This window comes from Camelina sativa, chromosome 3, assembly GCF_030686135.1.
Source record: "Camelina sativa cultivar CO46 ecotype springtype chromosome 3, ASM3068613v1".
Classification (NCBI taxonomy): domain Eukaryota; kingdom Viridiplantae; phylum Streptophyta; class Magnoliopsida; order Brassicales; family Brassicaceae; genus Camelina; species Camelina sativa.
Window position 1 is genome coordinate 27496818 of NC_141882.1, and position 16425 is coordinate 27513242.

A 16425-nucleotide genomic window follows, 5' to 3' on the forward strand; every position below is an offset into this window, starting at 1 on the left:
TTCTCTCTTCATTTTGATGTTGTATCTTAGAAAAACTCGACAACGTTTGGTTTGTTACTTGCTAGTGATTGCTTATATTATCTCTCCTCAATTTTCCCAAAACAGAAAGCTCCTCTACAAAATGCAAGGGACACGTGAACGTCTATATATTTCAGTCTTTCGTTGTCAAATAATATTTACACATAGTGCCGTGCTTACAGGCAAGAGGAAAGGGCATTTGCCCTAAGCCACCAAAAATTAAAGATTTGTTACGCCACATTTTTTTTCTATCTAGGCTTATGTATTTAAATTGATAAGATAAATGTATGTAAAGTGGATTTTTTTTTGTTTGAGAAGCCCATGACAATATTAATAAATCTAATATATAAGAAAATTTCTACAGACTCTAAATCTAATCTATATATAATAACAATCCGAATAAATACGACCAACAGTTGTGTTTTTTCAATCGTACCTGTTGGATATTTTCCGAAAAGTCGTGATGGTTCATTAAAACGGTTACTTATGAAAAGTTACAATGGTTCACTGTAGAGTTGTGTTTATTGGAACATTCATATCTTTTGAAATCTATATATATTTGTCTGTTTGAACTGTTTTCATTTTTTCGCTATGACACAAAATAATATAAATTTTCATTCTCAACAGTTTTTACAGCTTTCTAAATTATGTATAATAACAATCCGAATAAATACGACCAACAGTTGTGTTTTTTCAATCGTACCTGTTAGATATTTTCCGAAAAGTCGTGATAGTTCATTAAAACGGTTACTTATGAAAAGTTACAATGGTTCACTATAGAGTTGTGTTTATTGGAACATTCGTATCTTTTGAAATCTATATATATTTGTCTGTTTGAACTGTTTTCATTTTTTTGCTATGACACAAAATAATATAAATTTTCATTCTCAACAGTTTTTACAGCTTTCTAAATTATTATTCTCTAGCATTCATTCTTTTAAAAGTAAAGAAATTCCTCCAATTCTTGATTTAACAAAAGATTTTTGGAATAATGAATATAATTTACAACTTTTAGTTAATTTTAAATATAAAAATTTAATAAAAATACCTATGTTTTTTTTCAACAGTTAGATGGATTATATAGTGAGTTTTTGAATTTGACATTTTCAATATGGTAATAAAGATGCCTTCTATTTGAAAGCAGTTTATATGGATTATTAGGTACAATCAATTGCAAACAGTTGCGATTTTTCGTGGTACCTTCTCATAAATCTTTTGTTTTTATTTGTTTTTTTTAAAAAAAAATCAAACGGTTGTATCTGTTCATTAAAGAGTTGTGTCTTTTCACTATATTTTATTTATATTTTGTCATCACAACTTTCGTTCTAATAGGTGTATGACGTCATTGACGTGTGTCTATTTAAATAGTCATGTCTTCCGAACTCTCTTTATATTTGTCTATTCATCAGTAACCAGCAAGTTCGTTGAAACAAATTTTTCACTTTATGTTGAATCTAAATAACTGAATATTAATATCTAATATTCAACGTTATTCTATAATCTAACTAAATTTTTAGAAATGATTATAGCAATAGAGAAAATTAATACAACTTAATATAGAATTTACATGTGGGTCTATTTATTGTATATTTTAAAAAGTAAATAAATTTAAAATTTAAAACTAAATAACTGAAAGTTGTGTATTTTAATTTCAATTTTTCTTTGATATAGTTTCACTCGTTATTAAATACAATTTTAATTATAATTATTTATTAAAATTACATTTACTCATTACAACCATTAATTAAATTTTTTTAGTTAAGATCCCTTTGTCATTATAATTTTTTTTGTTGTCGCTCTTTACCATAATTCTTCATAAAATATCTTATATATTTATAATAATTTAAGCAATAATTTTTTTGCAAAGTTACGTCTATTCTACATAATATTTTTTGTTGATATGTTTTTATTTTGATAGTTGTGTCTTAAGTAACAGTTTATGTTTAATGTTTATGTATTCAAACTATTCTATTACATTCAAATGATTTCATAATGTATAGTTTTAAATTTTAAATTTGTTTACTTTTTAAAAATACTTCCTCCGCGACATCGCGGCGGGTCGGAGTTCTAGTAACAATGATATTAATTAAGGATAATTAAGAATAAAGGAAACTACTTGTAGGGTTTAAGAATAGTGAACAATTGATAATCTATTTTGCTCACGGTTATTCACCGTGTCTGTGTCGTCTACTCACTCGTCTCATAAACTTTTTTTGCTTCACTTTCTTTGGCTATCAATATCATTGTTATGTGAGTTTGGTGAATGATTTTTTAGGAGAAAAAGATAGAAAATTGTGGCTTAGAATTTTTTTTGCCTTCACCATTATTGTCTTTAAAACAATTTTTTCTATTTTAATATTTCTAATAATAAAAGTCACATTTTACTTATCCTCCCTAAGCCACAATTCACCTAAGATTAACGGACTTCTTACACTAAGATTACACCCGCATAAGTTACATTTGAGAAAATTACATGATTCTTGATATACACTAAGATTAACGGACTTCTTATCAATGTCATCATCACATTTCAAGAATGAAGAATCTATCTAAGTAAAAATAGTACAAGTGAACAACTGATTCAGCTTTTATTTAGAAGCAGATTATGTTTGTACCGGGGATTACACAGTTTAAACAAATAATAATTTTGTGGAAAATAGCAAGCAAGTTCTTTTATTAATCGGGGAAAACGTGAGATCGTCACTTAAAACAAGTCGGGTTAGAGCTTGTTTGTTCACAAACGAACTAGCAAGCTTAAAGTGACGAACTGAAAACAAGAACGAATTATACGAAAGACAATAGCAATTTTCGATGCAAAGTATTGCTCTGTAGGTATTGTCCGCGGATCAGGATGGTGATCCCAATAAATGCTTTCTCCTTCTATAGGGGACTGTTGACCTAGGGACGTCTAGGGTTTTTGTCGTGAATTCCCGAGATTGCCCTTTGCGGAAATTAATGACTTGCTCCCAATCTTATCGGGCCGAGACTGTGATTAATTAATCTCGTTGGGCCGAGTGGCATATTGGGCGTAGCCCATATCCAACAATAGTCTCCCCCCTTTAGTCCGGAGAGTGGCAGTACTTCTGCGATCGGCGGGCATACTTAAATTGTCCGTAATATGCCTGCTCGGCACATATTGTCTCTCGTCGCTTCTATGGAACAAAATTGCTACAGCGATTCTTCTGTAGTCACCAGGCTCGTTCTTCGAGAGATACCGTGGATATCCAGCAGTTTTTACTCTAAGCGCGGTATTCGATGAATTTCCCGAAAAAGAGCAGATCGCAGATCGAGGCGACGGATTACGACAGTAAAATTTCCGTTTTATTTACTTATTTATGTATTCACCCTCTTCTCCTTTTTCTTCACCTCCTCCACTTCCATAAAGAAGGTAATTTCTCTCTCTCTAGTCTTTTACTTTTATTTTTTTTTGCTCCCTTCTCTCTCTAGTTTTCTCTCTTTAGTTTAGTTGTACACCTAAAAATCCTAGCTGCCGCCGCCGAGCAAGGGATCGGCTTAATGCTGCCACGATCGAGGTCGCTGATGGTCGGCTCATTATCGCCGGTTCACCCAGATCGGCGAGGGTCCGCCGTTGCTGATGATAGTCTAGACCTCGATCTGGAATGCCAAGCTCGGCTCTGTGAGATCGGCGGTTCTTTGTTGGGAGCATGTGCGCGTAATGGGGTCGATCTCGCCGAACGGAGCTTGGCGACGCTCCCTGGTTTTGTCAATCGAGAGGTCGGCGATCTTAATTTGAGATCGGACGAGTTCGGTGAGATGGAGATGGGAGATCGCCGAAGAGAGTTGGGCTATCAGAGATCGGACAACCGAGTTGAGGTCGATCTCGCCGAACAGAGCTCGGCGCCGCTCCCTGGTTTCGTAAATCGAGAGGTCGGCAATCTTAATTTGAGATCGGACGAGGTCGATGAGATGGAGATGGGAGATCGCCGAAGAGAGTTGGGCTGTCGGAGATCGGACAACCAAGTTGAGGTCGGCGGTGAGGTTGGTCAAGGAGCGCGGCACGACGACCATGTTGCGAATGGGGTCACTTGTGATCCGGTTGGAATCGATGTGGGAGATCGGCGAGGGGGTCTTGAGGTCGGCATTTGTGAGCTCGACGCCGACCCTGACGAGATCGACATTACTCGCGAGATCGGTCCAAGTACAAGAAGTTGTGGGGTTTGGCCAGGTGATGAGAAGAAGACGGGAGATCGGCACAATAGTGTGCTCGGCACAACTGTGCTCGGCGGCGACGAGCTTGGCACGACTGATCTCTGAATTACGGTTGGTTCCGATTTTGATGAAGGCGACGCTGATCTTATGTGTGGAGGTCTCGGTTTTCGGTCGTCAGGCGATAGGGCCCCAAGCGAGAGAGATCAGCGAGGGGGTACGAACGAGGTTGGCACAGATGGCATGCCCGAGATCGGCATAGGAGACGAACCGGTGATCGACATGGTTGAGGGCACTGCGACCATTTGTCGAATTGATGAGATCGGCAGTCTCGCGAGCAGGATGTCAGCTCGGCGAATGGGTGCTCCTGAGGTCGGCGTAGTTAGTCGCTGGGTTGAGGTTGGTTCCTATCTCATCGATACTTCCTGCAAGGTCGATTCCGACGATGGTGATGCCGATCTCATGGAGGGTGGTCGCGAGGTCGGCATTTCGTGCAGAAAGGAAGGTCGTCCTTCGACGAGCTCCCGAGTTCTAACGTATAAGCGTGGTAAAACTCTTGCGGGAATCCAGCGTGCTTTTTCCGAAGAGTTTGCGGCTTATAAAGATGTTTTTGATGATGTTAGTGTCGGTATTGGAGCAGATGTGTGGAGATTTCGATAGTTTGGCCAACGACTACAATTTTGCTTATATTCTCGAGTTCAGTGAAGATAGCGATAGTGGTTCTGGTGGGAGTCCCATGGACGTTGTCCTGGCCGAGGATACTGGTCCACGTTCGGCTGTTTTGGGTCTTAGCGCTGCGTCGATTGGTGCCAATCTTTCAGTCGGTCCGGCCGTTCATGGTCCTTCGTTGTGCACATCGGATACTATTGCTGAGATGGCGCGGTGGTGTAGGATGCCAGAGGGATTGGTTTTCCGGGTTCTTGAGTCTCACGAACGTCCTTGCACGCCTCCGACAGGTTTCATTGCGCTTTTTGAGCATTACTTTACTGAATGCGGTCTTTGGTTCCCTTTGCCAGAATTTTTGATACGTTATTGTGCGAGGCGTAAGATTGCCATTTCTCAGCTTTCTGTGGGAGGTATCCGTAATGCGGTTAGTTTGGCGATACTTGGTACCAACTGTGGTGTAGAGGTTGACGTGCATTTTCTGGAGGAAGCCACCAAATTCACAAAAGTTAGAGATAGTCCGGGATACTTTTACACCAGTGCTAAATCGGGTCATCAGATAATCGTCGGGGCTGGGAAAAAGATTCGTCGTTGGCAACGTTATTTTTTCTTTGTCAAGCGGGACGAGATTTCGTTTGATGACCTTGATGTGTTTTGCGCTACTGAGTGGAATATGTTTCCCGGTAGCTTCATAGTTTCTCACTCATACTTGTTTGATTGCTATTTGACTGGTTTCTGACCCTTTCTTTATTTTTGTCGGTGTTTACAGAGCTTGTCGTCCGCTTGCGCGCTCATCCTCCAGGTTTTTTCGATAATCTCAGACATATCCGAACACTAGGGGCGCTCCATTGGCCTTCGATTACTCAGAGATCTTGTGAGTTTCCTGCTTATTCTGTTGTATCGATTGTTGCTCTCCTTGGTGGTTATTGGGTCGTCACACTTTTGTTTTCCTTTTTAGGTCTACCGCGCTTAGGGATGGGGAAAGTTAGCACTCGTCTTACTCGATACGCCGATCAGTTCAAGAAGGCAGTTGATGCTGGGTCTTCTTCGCGCTCTGCCGATACTGAGGTCGTTGGTCCGTCAGCCGGTGGAGGTGCCGATCTGCGAGCTGCAGGGGATTTGAGATTGGCGGAGGTGGCTGCTACCCGTGCCGACAAAAGAGCTGCCAAGGTTCTTGCTGTCGTTCCGCGTGCGCAGAAGTCATGTGATGAGGCTTCTGATGCCCTAGCGATCGTTGTCGCTGATTCTGGGCGTCCTACTCCATCGTGGTGAGGTGGTTGTTCTCGAGCCCGAGTCGTCCAAGAGATCTAGGAGGGATGGCATACCGCGCGACACTACTGAGATTGATGATTCGTTCTCCTTTTCTTACAAGACGAAGGATGAGTTGTTCATCAACAATGCTGCTGCTTGTGGTGAGCTCGCTAGCCTCTGTGGGTTCTCTCTATGATCCCGAGCTGTATCGGTCGTGGGCTCGGAAACACTTCCAGGTTGGCATTTCATTTTATGTTCTTGGTTGATTTTTCCCAATTATTATCTTGATTCTTTATTTCTTGCATTTTAGGATGGTGGTGGCGTGAATCGCATGGTCGTCTCGTACGAGCGTCGCATTGCCGAGCTGGAGAAGCAATTTGCTGATTCTCGTACTTCTGAACCGTCGAGGAGATCGGCTGAGGAGCTTCGTCAGGATCTTGATAAAGAGCGAGGGGTTTTTGCTGTCCTTATGAAGCAAACTGCCGGTTTCAGGAAGCAAGTGGCCGATCTCAAGGCTTCTCTTGACGCTTCCCGCTCTCGTCTCGAGCAGTTCGAGGTTGATCACGCATTTCAGAAGGCGCAGTTGCAGCAGCTGCAAGCGGAGCGGCATGGCATCGATGTCGAGGTTGCTGGCTACAGGTCTCATATTGAGAGGATGAGGAAGCATATTATCGACAACAGAGCGGCGCAGGAGTCTCTTCTGAATTTGAGCCAGGTGAGTGGCACCTATGATTGTCTTCAGGAGCTGGTGAAGAGTGGTACGGTCATTCCGTCGAAGACTTTGCTCGGCTTGGAGGCTGATGCGAAGATGTGGGAGGACAAGGTTCTTGGTTTCGATATCGCCGACGTTTTGGACAGCGACCTCGAGGCTCTTCCAGAGACTGCGATCGTTCCTACGTATCTTCAGGCGGCGGAGGTTCCCATGATCGTAGGAGAGGAGGTCGTCATGGCAGGGGCACCTGCGGGCTCGGACGCTCAGGTTGCTGCCGAGCAGTGACTTGCTTTTGTCTTGTTGTTCTATTAGAACCTATTTCCGTTTTGTAGCGGATGTTGGGCCGTTTAGGCGATGTATTTTCTTTTTGAACCTTTGCATTATGATTGGACTTGCTTTATGTGTTGTCTTCTGGTTTTATGATATGTGTTCATCATTCTATGGATGTGTTTTTCGAGAATTGCGGTATTGATTGCTTTGCCTCAAAAATTGTACTATTTGTTCTATAAATTAGTCTTCAAGTTGCTCATTTCTCATCATCCTCCTTTCTTGTTTTAAAGATAAACCTCTCCTTTTGATTTTAGAGTAGTTGAGATTGGTCATATGCCTGTGACAATGAGGTCGGCATGGCTGAGGAGGGCGCGAGAGCGGCTCTCTGCGAGGTCCGATGATGTAGTTCATTCCGAGATGGAGTTTTATTGCCCTCGGATCCAGAGGTTGAGAGCGTACATTCTCGCTACGCGTCAAAAGTTCGAGCGTCATTTCTGGTTTCATCGTGTTGACGAAATTATCGGATATCTTGAAACTATGATCGACGAGAGATTTTTGGTCCCGAAATGGAGATTGGATCGTTTGTTAGAGGAGCGCTCTCGTCGTGAGGCGTTATTGGCTGAGGTGGAGATTCCCGTCCTTGAAGCGGACGATCTCGAGCCTATTGGGAGCAGGCCCTTCGAAGGTCGGCCCGAGCTTGACGCATGCCGGACTCGGGTTGACATATTGCATCGTTACATTATCCAGTTAGAGTGCACGGACCATTTCTTCGTTGAAAGCAACCATGCTGAGGGGATTCGCTCGTATCTCGAGGAGATGGTTGCTAGGGGTGCGAATGTTCCGATGAACACGCTGGAAAGTCTGCGGAGGGAGTGCCAGGTCTGGCACGTGAAGATCGGTGAGCTTAAGTTTGTACTTTGAGACTTGTTTGTTCTGTTAGTTTTTTGTGCCGAATGTGGCCTTTCGTACTTGGCTTTCGTTGCTTTGTCCTTGTGTTCTTCTGGAATAAGAATGTTTATGGAATAAGAATGTTTTTGTGTTTTTCCTATCTTTGGTATCGAGTTGTACGTTACGGTGCAAGACGTCTCCTGGCTTATCCTATTACGTGTATCGAATACCAAATGTTTAGGGTGGTAGTCAAGATGAGCTCGTCGTACCTTTTAGGTGCGGCTCTGGTGTCCGGCTTACCCTGTGTGTGCCACGAGATCGGCAAGAGAGTGCAAGTAAGAACTTGGTTTATACAAACTTAACCGCCTGCTAGCTGAATGCGATCTGGGTCGGCTTATTTATGCAGATTATTTCACCGCTGCATCCATGAGGAACGCGTTTTAAATCGTTCCCTTGGCCAGAGGGTCGATGTAAGAGCTGGACATCTCGCAAAGACGGACTCGTTCGAGAGAGCTCGTGTGTTTTGATACGTTGAAACTTTTGTTTTTAATTTTTTGTTATAGCTGTGCCTTGTGACGGGCTGCCTACGTACCCTTAGAAAAGGGATCAAGCCACTCGTAGTTCATATTACAGAGGGAGAGCTCGGTAGTACGAGCGTTGTACTTTTTTTTTTTTTTTTTTTTTTTGGTAGTGCGTTCGTTCTAATGGTAATAAAGTTTAAGGTTGCCGAAATTCCATGAGCGAGGAATTGGTGTGCCGTCCATGGCGAGCAGCTGGTAGACGCCGGGAGTGACGGCCTTGGAAATCAGGTAAGGGTCCTCCCAATGAGCGCCCATTTTTCCTGTGTTGAGCTCGCCAGTGTTCTCGAAAACTTTTCGGAGGACGAGATCGCCTTCGTCAAAGTGGCGTGGCTTCACCTTCTTGTTGTAAAATTTAGCGGCTTGCTGTTGATAGTTCTGTATTCGAAGAAGTGCCTTGTCGCGTTCTTCTTCGAGAGTGTCGAGGGTATCGAGCATCATCTTAGTGTTGAGAGTAGGATCGTGAACGAGCATTGAGCGTCGTAAGGTAGGTACGCCAATTTCCTCTGGTGCAAGGGCTTCCATTCCATGCGCAAGGCAGAACGGTGTCCTTCCTGTTGATCGGCGCGGGGAAGTTTGGTGTGGCCATAGAACGCCATCGAGCTCGTCGGCCCAGAGACCTTTCTTATCTTCGAGTCGTTTCTTTAGTCCGTCAATGATGGTCTTATTGGTCGCCTCGGCTTGTCCGTTACCTTGTGGATAGCGGGGGGGGGGGGGGGTCGACTTACTTAAACGGATTCTCAACTTCGCGCAAAAACCTTCGAATTGGAGCGAAGTTAACTGCGCGCCGTTGTCGGTGACGATCTCATACGGAATTCCGTGCCTGCAAATGATGTTTTTCCACACAAATATTTGGACTTTGTTTGTTCCGATTTTTGCGTAGGCTTCGGCTTCAACCCATTTGGTGAAATAATCCGTCATAATGAGAATGTATTTCTTCTGACGGGACGCAGGGAGAGGTCCAACGATATCCATTGCCCATCTCATAAAGGGATATGGTGGAGAGGTCGTTCTCAACAGTTCGGTTGACGCATGGATTATTGGAGCGTGGCGCTAACATATATCACATCTAGCGACGAATTTATCGCAGTCGTCGTTCATGTTTGGCCAATAATGACCATTATTGCGTATGCGTTGTGCGAGCGCGCGACCTCCGGAGTGATTACCGCCGGAACCTTCGTGAACCTCTCTCATTACATCATTGATTTCTTCGGGACCGACGCAAGTCAAAAGTGTACCAGATGCTGTCCAACGGAAGACGTTGCCATCGAAAAGTGTGTAATGCGCGCAGCGAGTCCGAAGGCGCCGGGCCTCCCACTTGTCCGAGGGGACGATACCGTCTGCGATAAAACAACGGATTTCTTCTTGCCAATCGTGTGGTCGCTCGTGAAGTTCGGGATTGGGTTGGGCGTGCGGTGATGACACTTGTTCTTGAGATGGTGACGATGAAACTCGTTCGTGAGATGGTGACGACTGTTCGTGAGACGACGAAGTTCGTCCTTCCTTGATAGTCGCGGATCCTTGCTCGGCCGAGAACTCAACAGGTGGTACATTTGCCGATGGTTCAACGACGAATAGCGTGAGTATGGGGGTGCTGTCCTCTGTTCTTTGCTTTTTCGAGACTTGATCGCTGAAAGTCTCATGTTCGATAACCTGTTTTTTCTTTTTCTTATCTTGGATATTGGGCTCGGCGTGTGCGAGGAGATTGATGCCTTGTCGATCGATGCTCTCGATAGGGATGACTCGGCGGAGGTCGGGATCGGAGGTGGATGCGAGGACGGCTAGAGCGTCGGCCAGTGCGTTGTCACTTCGGGGAATTTTGTTCAGCTCGAATGTCTCAAAATTGTTGGACATAACTTGGACGACTCTAAGGTAGGCATCCACGCGGTCGTTCTTTGCCTCGTAATTGCCGCAAAACTGGTGAGTTACCAGCTGTGAGTCACAGAAGACTTGTATCTTTTTCACCCCAATTCCACTTGCCAATCGCATTCCGGCAATTAGGGCTTCGTACTCGGCCTTGTTGTTCGAAGCGGGAAAGGTGAGCCGGAACGATTGCTCGAGTACTTCACCGGTTGATGAAACAAGGTGAATGCCAATCTCGGAGTCGTGTCGAGAGGATGCGCCGTTAACGTGCACTGTCCACTTCTTCTCTCGCGGACAACCGAACTCTAGCTCGGTGGGGGGGGGGGATTTCGATCAAGAAATCAGCGAGCACCTGAGACTCTGCACAAGTGTGGTTTTTATATTCGATGTCGTACTCGCTGAGTTCCACTGCCCATTTCGCCAGGCGGCCAGATTGACTGGGGCTGTGCAGAATGGTTCGCAGGGGTTGGTTGGTTAAGACTTCAACAGTGTGGGATTGAAAATACGGCCGAAGCTTCCTGGCCGAAATAACTACAGCGTAAGCGAGCTTTTCTAACGTGGGATATCGGAGCTCGGCTCCGTCTAAGCTTTTACTCACATAGAAGATTGGGTGTTGTTCTCCTCTGTCCTTCTTGATTAGTACGCCACTGACCGCCGAGCCGGAGACAGCGATGTACAGATATAGAGTTTCGCCCTGATCGGGCTTTGCTAGGAGAGGGGGAGTAGCTAGGTAGTGCTTGAGTTCTTGGAAAGCAGACTCTCACTTATCATCCCATTCGAACTTCTTGTTGCTACGAAGCAACTGGTAGAAAGGCAGACACTTATCGGTAGATCGTGAAATAAATCTGTTCAGAGCAGCGATCCGCCCGGTGAGGCGCTGAACTTCTCGGGTGTTGCGTGGAGATGGGAGGTTGGTAAGCGCCGAAATTTGTTTTGGGTTGGCTTCGATACCTCCCTTCGTGACGAGGTATCCGAAGAATTCTCCAGAAGTCACGTCGAACGAGCACTTGGCTGGGTTCAGCTTCATATTGTATCGGTTTAGCACTTCAAAACACTGAGCGAGATGCAAGACGTGATCAATGGCTTGGTTTGACTTGACCAGCATATCATCGATGTAAACTTCCATGGTTCGTCCGAGCTGCTCGACAAACATGCGGTTAACGAGGCGCTGATAGGTTGCACCAGCGTTTTTTAGGATAAATGGCATAACCTTGTAACAGTAAGTTCCCTGATCGGTGATGAAGGACGTTTTCTCCTGATCGTTCTTGTGCATCATAATCTGGTTGTATCCTGAGTACGCATCCATGAACGACAAAAGTTCGCTCCCCGCGGTTGCCTCGACTAGTTGGTCGATTCGTGGTAGGGGGAAGCTATCCTTTGGACACGCCTTGTTAAGATCGGTAAAATCGACGCACACTCGCACTTGCCGTTCTTTTTCTTTACCACTTCTAAATTGCTCAGCCAGTCGGGATATTTAACCTCACTGATGGATCCAGCCTCTAGCAATTTCTTGAGTTCCTCGTTAATGGCGGCGGTACGCTCTAGCCCGAGCTTTCGTCGCCTTTGTTTGATTGGCTTGAACGTCAAGTCCACATTGAGCTCGTGGCAGGTTATGTTGGGGTCGATGCCGGTCATACTGATCATGCTCCAAGCAAAGGTCGTTGCGTTCTGGCACAAGAACTTTACGAGCTCGTCCTTGATTGGTTGTGGTAGGTCGGCCCCGATTCCCACGCATCGAGTTGCGTCCGAAGAGTCAATGTTTACTTGGATGATTGATTCAGAGTTAGGGTGGACACGACTATCTAGGCGCTCGGCTGAGTCCGAAACGGTGAATGTTCGGGCGTGGCGTTGTTGTCGCTCAATGATGAAGCAGGTTCTTGCTACCAACGGGTACCCTTGTAGTGTAAATATTCCTCTAGGAGTTGGGAACTTTAGGCACTGGTGGTAAGTTGACGCCACAACCTTCATCTTATGCAGCCAAGGAGTGCCGAGGATGACATTGTATACGATCGGCTTGTCGACGATAGCAAAGTTGATGCAATGCATCGTCCCGCCCACATAAACTGGTAGCATGATCGTGCCTTCGGTCATCACTGTGTCACCGTTGAATCCGGTGAGAGGTTGAACATCGTGCTCGGTGGTCCGCAGGTCGATTTCCATTTGAATGAGCACGTCTTTGAAAATGACGTTTACTGAACTACCTGTGTCGATCAAGATTTTGGTAACCATGCTTTCGCCGATCTCCATCTCGACCACCAGTGGGTCGTTATGAGGTCCAGTTAGACCCGATGCATCGGCCTCTGTGAACACGATTGGATCGGAGTTTATAGTAGGTGGTGTGCTTTGAGCTAAACATCCTCGCTTGACCTCTAGTCCCCGTCGATAAGCTTTGATAGAACAGACCGAGTCGCGGCAAGTCGCCAGACCACCCATGATCATGTTTATTCTTCGGCGTGGAGCCGGAGCGTTCGCATCCTCACTGCGCTCGGGATTCCTTTTATGGGTTGATGGTGGGGGCGGAGGTAGAGTTTCGGGTCTCGGTTGTGGCGCGGGGGCGGTTTTATATTGCTTGCTTGGGTTTTTGTTCTCAGGATTGAAAAAATGGTTATCCCTGTGAACGGCTATTTGTCGTCGCTCGAGATCGACGTCAATTTGGCCTTCTTTAAATTTGTCGAGCAATATTTGTTGGAGGGTGCGGCATTCTTCTGTTGAGTGTCCTGCTCGCTTGTGGTATTCGCAATATTTGTTGCCGTCCTTTCCTGATGGGTCTCGGATCCACTTGCTATTCCAGGGCCTTGATGAAGATGCCTTGGGATCTTGATTGCTAACTGCAAATGTTTGGACTTTCTTTCCTTTGTCCAACTTATCGGTGTATTCTTTGTCAAAGTGTTGACGAGGCTCGTGATGCTCGTCTTGTGCCTTCTCTTTTCCTTTGGACGATTTGGGGGTCAGGGGTTCTGGACAGTTTGTCCTCGATGCATTCTCTTTGTCTAACTCTATGTATCTGTTAGCACGGTGTAGTGCGTCATCCAGAGTCAGAGGCTCGTGTATTATTATGTCCTCCCTAAATCGGGAGTCGTGAGCGAGAGCATTTTGGAGAGCTGATATTGTCGTGTCGTCGGCAATCGAGAGCTTCGAGACGATTCTTTTAAACCTCTCCATGAAGTCTCGGAGAGATTCGTCGTTTCGCTGGAACATGTTCCAGAGATCGGCGTTCGACGCACCTCGAATCATGAATGTAGAGTGATGTTGGAGAAAAGCGGTGGTAAGCTCGTGATAGGTTCCTATCGAGTTCGGCGGGAGCCGGGAGAACCACCCTAGAGCCTCATGGTCTAAATTCTCAACGAATAGCTGGCAGCAGCCAGCTTCGTACTCTTCGTCAGTGAAATGAGCTCGGCTGATTGCAAAACTCATTGACGTCAAAAATGGTTTCAGATCGTCTAATCCATTGTACGGGGTGAACTTAAACTTGTTTACGTAACGGACTTGAGTGCGAGAGATTCGTGCCGTAAACGGTGAGCACTAGACTTCTTCGAGCACTCAATCGAGGTTGGGAGCAGAGCTCGTGGCTCGATGGACTCTGGAAGAGAGGTCGTGGACCATCGCCTCTAGGCGCCGTATGGTTTCATCCTTGAGATCGGCCTCGGGCTGTTGGATCGGCAGTGTCGGCGTCGGCGGGCTACCGCTCCTTTGGTCATGGTCGTCTCGCAGGTCCTCATTTGGCTCCTCTCTACTGCGTCGATCAACGGATCCTACGATAATGGACGTCGGGCGGCGTATGTGGCCTTCGTATCGGTCCTCCATAGAAGGTTGCGCTGGGGGAGGATTCTCGTTCTCGCCGGCAGGACTGCTGTCGTTCCGGCGCTTACCCCTCCTTCGTTGGAGCTTGCTGATTTGGTTCTGCGAGGCCTCTTGTGCGGCTGCGATGGCCTCGAGCCGTTCGTTCATTCGTGTTTCCTGGCCATCAAGACGACCGAGAATGACCTGCATCATATCGTCGAGTCTGTTTCTTTGTACAGGTAAGGGGAGAGTGGCGCTGGGGAGAGTGGTAGCGTTGGTGAGAGCGGCGGTGAGGAGAGCAGCGGCGTTGGTAACCAGCTGGTCTACGGCAGGTCCGGCTTCGGCGTGTGCAGCTACGGGAGGCTCGGAGGACGCGTCAGGCGCCGGTGGAGAGACTGTGCTCGGCAGTGGGCCTTCGACTGGGCTTGGCAAGGAGCCTTCGGTTGGGCTTGGCAGGGAGTTCGGCAGGGAGCTCCGCAGGGAGCTCGGCAGGGAGCTCGGCAGGGAGCTCGGCGGGGGGACAGTTCGTGTTCTTGTTCGCCCCCATCGCCCCTCCATTGGCTGCTCCGTTGCTTCGTTGAAGTTTTCGCTGGGGTTTGTCATGACTCTTGAGGCTTCGAAGAAGTGAGGATCGTCGGTTTTGATTCGTCAAAAGAAACGCTTTACTCTTGCCCCACGGTGGGCACCAATTGTTTGTACCGGGGATTACACAGTTTAAACAAATAATGATTTTGTGGGAAAGAGCAAGCAAGTTCTTTTATTAATCAGGGAAAACGTGAGATCGTCACTTAAAACAAGTCGGGTTAGAGCTTGTTTGTTCACAAACGAACTAGCAAGCTTAAAGTGACGAACTGAAAACAATAACGAATTATACGAAAGACAATAGCAGTTTTCGATGCAAAGTATTGCTCTGTAGGTATTGTCCGCGGGTCAGGATGGTGATCCCAATAAATGCTTTTTCCTTTTATAGGGGACTGTTGACCTAGGAACGTCTAGGGTTTTCGTCGTGAATTCCCGAGATTGCCTTTTGCGGGAATTAATGACTTGCTCCCATTCTTATCGAGCCGAGACTGTGATTAATTAATCTCGTTGGGCCAAGTGGCATATTGGGCGTAGCCCATATCCCAACAGATTATATATAAACACTATCTCCCAAATCTGGCTTCCATTTGTTTAAAAACTTTCTTTGAATTTTCTGAGCCATTTTTTCCACAGTTTCGTCATCACAAGATACAAGTTCATCATAGACAATGAGAGTCGACCATGAGTTCAATATAGTAAATAGTTTTTCGACCGATATATAATCATCAAATTTGTCACTAGCGGAGTTGGTAGTTTCCAATTTTCATCTTTTTTTTTTGTCCCACTATAATAGTTGCAAACATTTTGTTCTCCGAGCAGTCCACTAACATTTAGCACCGTCGACAAATTCTTGTTTTACTAAAATTTCCGGTTATGAAAGATTCTTCCAACCGCATTCGTCATTAAGAGAGTTTAAACCCACCGGGCCACTGCAAAGCAATTACATCCTTCTAAACCCACCAAACACTAAAAAGGTAAAAATGATTGAGCTTAAGATCGCCAATTGACCAAGTCGAAAACAAAACCCACACATGGACCCTTACGTAAAATTATGTCCCACCAACAAATGACTGTTTTCCATTATAATCTGGAGACCATCGTAACAACAATGTTTGTCTAAAAAAAAATTATTTCTACATTGAAAGTCAAATTTTTTTTAAAAAAACCCCAAAATAAATACAAAAAAAAAAACACTTTCTACATTAGAGTTGTTTTCAACTTGTTGTTTGGCTTACTTCTAAGTTCTAACCCATTATGGATGATTTTCGACGAACAATTCTCTTCGAAATACAACATATATAAAATAGGTTTCGAAATATGTCTTTACACACATAATTCATTTTGACAAGATTTTATAAATTAACTAGGAATGCCTACATTTTGGGTGAAATTATTTTCAGGTGTATTTGAATGATCACAGGTATAGTCAAAAAAATAAATTACCCAAAAATGGATATATCTTAAAAAAAACTTTTGAAAATGTAGAGTTACTAGGATTTAACCCGCGGTACACCGCGGGACAATATTTTTAATTTTAAAAATTTAAATTTATATTGTATTTATTTGTTATTTTATTATTGTTTTATTAATTTAAAAAAAAATATAAAATTTTACAGGTATTTGATATAAGTATTCAAAGTATAGGATTTTTGT